This window comes from Aquarana catesbeiana, linkage group LG03 (assembly GCF_042186555.1).
Source record: "Aquarana catesbeiana isolate 2022-GZ linkage group LG03, ASM4218655v1, whole genome shotgun sequence".
In the NCBI taxonomy this organism is placed as follows: domain Eukaryota; kingdom Metazoa; phylum Chordata; class Amphibia; order Anura; family Ranidae; genus Aquarana; species Aquarana catesbeiana.
Genome location: NC_133326.1, coordinates 657,221,270 through 657,230,148, shown reverse-complemented (window position 1 = coordinate 657,230,148; position 8,879 = coordinate 657,221,270). Strand labels below are relative to the sequence as shown.

The window sequence follows — 8,879 nt, the reverse complement described above, 5'->3', positions numbered from 1 at the left end:
CAGTGGAAGCTGGTGGGTTCTTCTTTTGGCGGGGGGGCGCACAGCAAACACTGACAGCACGGGCAGTCCGTCACTTACCCGCTTGTGTAGCAGAGCTGTGGTGTCCTCTTGATTGCGGGTAGCGGCAGCTCCAGTGCCCGCTCCTCATGCTTGTATCTCCTCTTCCTCCAAAGCATTAAGCATCCAATAGGATCACCTGACGCTTCGGCCAATTGTGAAACAGGTTTCACAAACTGCCTCCTGATTGGCAGGGAGGAACTTTAATGTGAAAATAGCAAAAATGAATTCGCTATCGTCACAGAGCGGAGCACGATGCTCTGAGGCCACCCCTTTTTTGGAGGCCAATTAGAGCCTCTGGCTTTAACCAGGTGCTTAAAAAAAAAAAAAAAAAAAACCCACGCTGCATTGAAATCCATGGTCCAGCGCTCTGATATGTAGATCAGGGGGCCAAACATATGGATAGGGGAGGCAGCGCCTGTGCACCCTCTATGGATGGGCCACCACTGGGTGTAGTGCAACATTTCGGACTCATGCAGGATCCCTTCGTCAGGCATGCAATGACATCACATACCTGGCGAAGGGGTCCTGCGCAACTCCAAAACGTTGCACTTCACCATTTTGTGATGTGATCTTTGATTAAAAAGAGTTTGAACAAAATTGAAGATCCTTCCGAATATCTATCTTATACATGTCAGGAGGGGACTCCTCTCGATCCCTCATCCAAATCGTCCCCCCCATGTGATCCCTCATCTGAATCTCTTCTCCTCCTATCCCTTCCTCATCCAAATCCCCCACCCCGTGATCCCTCATCCTCTCCTCCACCTCAAGTATTCGTTAAACACAAGTTTTTTTTTCCCCACAGACTTTTAATTTAATATTTGTGTACCTACATCACATACCACAGTTAAACATGTTTAATAAAAATTTAAATCATATGCATGCTCATGGATTGCAATGAAACAAAAAGAAAAGAAAATCCAGCCATAAATCAATTTCCAACAAATTTATTTCTCTGAGGTTTGGGAGTATAAAAGACGGTGTTACCATGTCTATAAAATGGTGCCACAGATAATGCACTAGGCTGGTCCCCCCCTTTTTTTGCTGAGAAGACAAGCTTTACGTTAACACACTTGTTGACTACACACACCCCTTGCAATACAAATAGTACAGCCACAATCAACTATTTAGTGCAGGGGCTTACCTGATTGATATAAATTGAATGAATGCATTTAGGAAAGTTCTTGAATTACTTATTGGTTGGCAAGTGTAGAGATTGTACCAGTCAGGTGGCTGCCAAAAACTAAATTTTTTTTTATTTCTATAAATATAATTACGTTTATTTGACCAGACTTACTATATTTGTAGCTGGATTTTAAGTGCCATTTACACCCGATTTACTGGATTTTTTTAAAAGCATTTTACAGCTTTGGGCGTTTTTGTTTAGCCAATAGAAAGCACTAGGGGAAAGAGAGGACGAGGAAATTAAGGGGCAGAGAGCTGATATTTGAGCAGAAAACACTTAAGTCAGGCAGTTCTGTTGAAGTCTATGGTGCCAAAAATGCATGCAATCTGACTAAAAGCAGCGCAAGTACTTTGAGGGACAGGCGTTTTCTCCTCAGGCGACAGAATGCTCGGGTGTGAACAGGGGCAAACGAATGGGATTTGGCTTGTTGAGCATTTTAGAGCTACAAGCAGTAAAAACACTCAGGTGTAAACAGTGCCTAAAGAACAAGTGTGTGGTCAGGTGGAAATGAAGATAGCAGTTCTGATGAAGTGTCTTGGCGCCAACTCCTGTCCTGCTGAACTGAGCCAGGTGAATAGTTAGGCACCACTAAATCAGCTCAGTAGGCACGGGAGTCAGCACCAGCAGCCAGCACTAGACATGCCAGCAGATCCAACATGAAAACCGTGCAAAGATGCGGAACTTAGCCACTGTGAACATGCCTATATATTAAATGTTCACAAGGCAGCTAAGCCCTACACCTCCAACACTTGACCACCATTCTGCAGCTTTGCTTTCATCTGGCAAGGGACCACATTATACCACAAGGCTTTGTAGAATTATGAATGGTTAGAGGGGCTGAAAAAAGCCATCAGTTCCAATACAAAAAAACATTGTTGACCTCTAGTTCCGTCTCTAAAAATGCTAGTTGCCTGTGACATGCAGGTCTCGTGGGCTGAATACCTTTTTGGATCACCAACCTGGAAATAAACAGACCAGGAATCCTGACTTGCAAGACAATTCTGGGTCAGCGGCCCCAAAGTCCAAAGTGAGAAGCCAAGCTGTTGGCATGGTTAGGAGTCGTTCTGTTCAGTAGATAGCGATGCTTGCAGTTGGAAATCCCTGGCAATGTGATTTATAGCCTTATCAAAAAAATCCCATCTCCAGGAATCCCCAGCTGTCGGCAACAGAGAAAGTCCATACTTCTGGAAGAGTGAGGGGCAGATCTGCAGACCTGTGGGGGAAAAGGAAACTATGATTACTACCCATCCGTATAAAAAAAAAAAAAAAAAAAAGTTTGCACAAAATCACAAATACACACAGGCATGTCATCCATTGTGATGGCAATCTGCAACAATCATGCAATAATGGGAGGCATTTATAAAGCCTTTGCATCTTGAATGGGTTCAAACAGAATATAGAACAAAGCAAAATCAAAACTCCATTTTGTGCAAATATCAGAAACCATTGAACTGATGAAGAGGTCATACTGTACAATAAAGGATTCCTTGCTGCCTTTCATGTGATGTAAGCTCTACAGGATGAATGAATGATTATGAAAAGGCAAGTGCTGCAGACAAGGTCTGATGTAACAAAGTTGGGACAGGAACCCCAGCCGTAAAATGTTATCAAGTGTAATGGGGCATCTTGCAGCTGAATGAAGGGAAGAGGTAGACAAATGGGCAGCTTTAGAGGGGGCATTAAAAGGTTCATAGGTTTTTAAAACAAGGTAGTGCTACACTCTAAACTCAGTATGTGTCAGGTTTTATTGCCATGTCCCCATTAGGGAGGTTCACGCAAGGGGACCATTCATCCCAGCTGATGCACATTTTAATATACTTGACACCACAATAATATGTGGCAGCACATAACACACTGTAGAAAAATATATTATACACACACACACACACACACACTTCCCAAGACATTGGTGTGAAACTAAATAGGGTAAAATGCCTTTGTGTTGAGCAATGCTACCCATCACAGCTCAAGGTGGCTGTTATTCAAGTAACCAATGTCACCTGGAATAAATGTGAGGGTAAATCCAAAGTTTAATTTACCACCAGAACAGGAATAGAGTGAAAGTCTTCCCATGGGGGCACCTATTCCCAGTGTGTAAAGGGAAGGGAGTATCCCCTCACATTGGAAAGATCTCACATCTTGTTACATTTAAAAAAAATAAATAAAAAAATAAAAATTGAGATCTTCCCTATAAAAGACAAATGACAAAATGAATTCACCTCCTGCAACCCCCCCACCCAGACAAACCACCCACCACTTGACCTCGCCAACTAGCCAAGTTTTGAAAGTATGCCTCCTCATTGCTGACCACTGCAAGTATTCCACAGTGCTTGGCGTTTGACACCCGCTCCTCTGCCGCAAACCATGGTTGGTTTCTGCCGCCAGCACAGAGGAAAAAAAAAAAAAAACAAAAAACAAAAAATACTATTGTGTGCAGTGGGGAAAGGCATTGGAACCAGTTGACTGGTTGAATACTTCCTGCAATTCTTTCAAGATATGGACCAACAAAATAGGAAGGATATTGTTATAGTTTTGGCAACAGACACTTTTAGAAAGTTGACCCATCTACGCTAAAGAACTAATGCAGGTGAAAACAAAAATGCCATCAGGAGCTTGAGGCCAACTTGGGAGGTGCCACCAAGTGCTTACAGAAAGCCTGCTCAATGATCTCTTCACATTAACCCTTCCAAACCAAGAAAGAAGAGTCTTCAGCATAAGACAAAAGTTGTTACCCCCATCTTTCCCTGCATTTCATATTCTGATGAAATATTCCTTACATTTTTTTTTAGCTGCAGTTGACGTATTTCCATGCTGACTTGTGTCCCCACAAGTACTACATAAACCTGTGAAGGATTTGAGTCATGTAGTTCTCATGCTGGTCTATAACAGGCATTAATAATTGAATATGTACAGATTGTGCCTGCAGGCTAATCCTGCTAATCTTGAAAATTATAAATAACGTACGAGTAAAAGAAGAATCTGTCTTTTCAGCAAAGGGGACTTTGAAGATGTTTGGTTGGAATGGGTGCAGACATGCGACTTGGTACCAAATTTATATAATTAAAATATTGCGAAACATGTATGGTGTAGGTCAAGTTTTTTTTTTTTTTACTGTTCGATTGAGAGGATGGAGACAACAAACTAAGGCTCCCCACCTTAAAAAGGGAAAATCCACTCATAACTGATATGTCGTTATGGCTATACCCTTTCCAGTTGACTGACATGCTGCTTTTGTACATCTCTGGAAGGCTCAGGTGGGGGCTCTGCCCACCCTGCTGCAGCCAACAATGGATTTCAACTGTTCAATTTCTACTTATGCAGCAACAGGTATGAGACTGAGGCAGAGTGTACTTTGCTCAGTTGGGATTGCCAGGTTTGTTACTCTCCATCACCAAACACGTAATCTGAAGAGAGATTACCACACAGGAGCCTGGTTAGAATGACATAGGTGGGATGTGGGACAAGACCAGTTAAAAGGCCAAAACATGTACAACTATATTCATAATTAACAGCAGTACAGTTTACCAAGTATTGTCTAGTATGCAGGGAACCTCTTCCAGCAATACAAGTACTAGCTACGCATGTCACCATAATGGTTACTGCTGTGGCTTCATATACCATCATCTTAGCACAATAGGTGATAAACTATTCTAGATTACGCACCTACACCTAGTACAGCTGTCTGAGAACACCAAGAGGAGAGAACAGCCTTACCAGGCTGACTTGTACTTGTCTCTGGATGTGTACACATGGACTACTGACCAGCAGGACACATGGAACACAATTGCCGACTGATCCCCTATTAGGTCAGGTTGAACTGAGAAAAAAAAAGTTAAAGCCCAACTTCAGCCAAATCCCAGAGAAGAAGAAGAAGTATTTACAAGACACACATGCAGCTTGACCGTTAGTGGTCTCTGGTGGTGAGGTATTCTAGCTTTAGGTAGAAAGCCATAAACAAGCACCTTTCACCTTAGATTCCATGATGGAAGCTTCATAGGATATCCTAAACCAATTTTGGAGAAGGAGGCAGACCAAGGTTGACTGCCTTAGGGTAGAACCTGGGTGAACAAAAAACAAATGGGCTTTGAACACAGAGGTAGACAACCAGATCATGTTATTCTGGGCTAGTGCTGTATGTTGTGTGTAAAATTCCTGGAGGCTCAGGGGAGATGCCCCAACTTATCCCCCGAACACTCGCTATAGGCTATGCCTTTCCTCCACCTCTTATGATCTCCAAGTACCTACAAAGTGTGGCTTAGGCTGGCCACACATACAATTTTCTTGTAGAATTTCCCAAAAAAAAAACCACTTCCCAAAACCATGGAATGTGAGGTTACACACCCCTCATCCATATGCAATCAGGCAAGCCCTTGCACTACAAAGTTGAAGGTAAAGCTAAAGAATAAAATAAAAGTATAGTGTATGGCCGGCCGGCCAGCCTGCCTGCGTCTCCAGGTTTGCTAATGCAAGAATCTCATTAAAGTGGAACTTCAGTCTTTTTTTTTTCATCTTTCCATCCATTAAATCCTCTGCCCTTGTGGTTTTAACTTTGGATAGTAAAACATTTTTTTCTGCCAGTGAATACCTTATACAGCCCACTTCCTGTTTCTTGTCTGGTCACTAGCCTAGGCTTATGACATCATGCACAGCTCTCTTGTGAGCATTTGCTGGGGGGGGGGGGGGGGGTGTTAAAATGGTTGCAGCCAGACTCTGTAGGGAGATTCCTGCAGCATACTTGGCAAGTACAGGATCACCGTATATATAACATATGCAAAGTGGTTGGAGGGAAGCTTCAGAGTGGCAAAGATGTTTTTATTACAAATTATGTGAGCAGACTGCAGTTTCTCTTTAAGCACAAAGAATGTGATTGTTTTTTTATGCAATCTTGATTTCAGTCTTACCATGTACAGAAGAGCTCAGACTAGGAGCCAATCAGGCACTCCCAACAAAGAACATATTGACAGGAGGCAAGCACAAAGTCAGTCTGCTGCCTCTTTGTCCAATCAGCATGCTGCTGGGTAGACAGACAGAAGATACGTTATTAGAAGAAGCTGTGCAATGCTGCCAAGTAACTGGCCAAATCCAGTGACAGTGGGTAGACGCCTAGCTATTGTTACGGTATTGCTACAGCTTGTTCAGAAAGGCCAGCTCATTAGGCAACAAATCACTTGAACCTTGTGCACAGAAAAAAAAAAAAAAAAAAAATCAATGCGATAAAACATTCATGGGAAGAATATTCTGAGAAAATAAAGAGCTGCATCTATGCCAGGTCTGGATCAATCCCAGGAGCCAGCTAGCCAGTGCGTTCATGATTTTCCTATTATTAAATCACAGCTAGGACCTAATCTCTGCCGATTACTTTCCCATTGCTGCTGAGAAATGGCTAGTCTGACTGTGCCTTAAAATGTAGGGTCAAATTATCCATGTCCTCACAAAACTCTCGGTGAGAGAATAAATAAGTACTGAGCAGATTGTGAACAAGGCAAAAATGGCCTGGTCTTGCATTGGGACTAAGCTACACAGAATTATGACAAGCACCTAATGCTGTGAACAGGTCCCAACTCTACATAAATTCCCAACCAGGTCACATTATACAAATTACCGGTATTCAGACCTATTAAAAAAAACCCCATCCTTGAGCTCTACTCCTAAAATGAAATGTTTTCTGTCTGCTGCAGGCAGGAGAAAGAACTTCTTCCATCTTCTCACCTTCACCTCAATGCAACAGTCCAAGGCTCAGTTCACATTACTGCGACCTGACAGTGACGCAACTTTCAGGGAATAACTGGATAATCTTCCTGCAAGGTCATATCCAAATCACATCAATAAAAAGGATCCGACTCCCATTAAAGTCTATGGGCACTAGTTGGATAGAAGTTGCTTTGAAGTAGTACAGGAACCTTTTCTAAAAATGGAGCAACGTCAGTCATGCCAATTAAGACAGATCTCATTGACTAACATGGGTTTTTAAATGTCATGCGACTTGGGGTCTCACAAGTAGGATTTCAAGTGTGAACCGAGCCCAACTTTGTGTAGCAAGTTGCTAGATGCTGACCCTGGTTGACGCCTGAACAAGGTAGCCGTCCTTTTGAAGAGCTGAAAGGGCCGATGCCGAGGGGCACAGACTGCTATGGGGGCATTTGTAAGGAGCGGAGAACACCAGCAAGGGACAGCTCTGTGCGATACAGGCATACCCCACTATAAGTACACTCGTGAGTACGGACATACCCGCGAGTGTATGGAAAGTGGCTCTCAAGGTAAAGCTGCAGCCAAGTAATCCATGCATGGATCGTTCAGATTCCTAGCTACTTGGAAACACACTCACTGACCCATCACACACACACCAGAAGTGTAAAAATTGTATTGCTTCACTTTAAGTACATTTTCATTTTACATACATGCTCTGGTCCTGTTGTGTAGCTAAAAGTGGAGTATGCCTGTACCACTGCACAGAGCAGGTACTTTTTTTTTTTTTTTTAAACTGTAATAGTGGAGGAAGCAAAATATTCTAGGAGGAATTTGTCACTGATCAATGATCTCACTATAGTGGGTATGCACAACCACAGCCCAAGATAGAAATTGCGTGTAAAAAAAGTTTCTGGAGAATTTCAGTTCCTCTTCAGGTCTCTGCACACTCACCAGACTGACAGCAAAGCAAAACATTGAGAAAAAAAAAAAAAAAAACCACCACCAAGAGCTGCTGGGTTTAACCACACTCCGAACCAGAGTTTTGACCACAAAAGAAAACCGGTTCAGCCAGACACTACAAAAAGGAGCATTCTAAAACACACCTAGATTCTCTTTGCCTTTTAGCAAAATTGTTTATGGCCAGAAGTAAACCAAAACCAGTCATAGCAAGATGGACATGAAGGAACCACAAAAGCCACCACATGCAGCTGTTCCCGATTTTGCAACAGTTTATGGTCAATATACATGCATTGAACGCCTGCATTTTCACTTCTACATGTAGGTTGAAAACCAGGTTTGAATTCTCATAGACCCAAACACGGTCATCCAGTCATCCCTTGTATCATGGACAGATACAGTATGCTGCAATACTTCACCATTGATATTAAAGTTGAAAGGAGGATGCTTCCATAGTTGACGACTGATATTATAGGAGCTTAACTTCATTAGTAGACTGTATTTATGCTCTAGTTATTATATGATACCCTGTTTCCCCGAAAATAAGACCTAGCGTGATTGTCAGCAATGGCTACAATATAAGCCCTACTCTGTTTCCCCGAAAATAAGCCCTACCCTAAGAATAAGACCTACAAGGACTTTAACTAGAGCTTATTTGGGGGGTAGGGCTTATAATGTGGCCATCACCGACAATCACGCTAGGTCTTATTTTCAGGGAAACGGGGTAAGTGAATTTGAGACAAGGAGGTACAAAGTTTGTTTGGTTTATGTCCCCCCCCCCCCCTTTTTCTTTTGTGGGTTTGTTTTTTCTTTTCTTATATCATTGAATAACTTCAGATATTTAAGGAACTTATTTGTATGTATAAATTATAAAAATATGCAACAAGTGATGCAAATAAACAGGTTTGAAGAGGTCTACGATGAGGGGGACCTGTAATTCGGCAGTATGAGCCAAGTGAAGGTTTAATTTACACGCCCAGCAAACTAGTGA

The 8,879-nt window shown here is 42.4% G+C and overlaps 1 long non-coding RNA gene across 1 annotated transcript in view; it reads right to left on the bottom strand.

The window, feature by feature from the left end:
- Positions 1-988: 988 nt before the first annotated feature.
- LOC141133398 (uncharacterized) overlaps positions 989-8,879 on the bottom strand; it is an 11,346-nt gene continuing 3,455 nt past the window's right edge. The window contains exon 2 of the long non-coding RNA XR_012243059.1: positions 989-2,456. This is a non-coding gene — a long non-coding RNA (uncharacterized lncRNA). The remainder of the gene's footprint in view (positions 2,457-8,879) is intronic.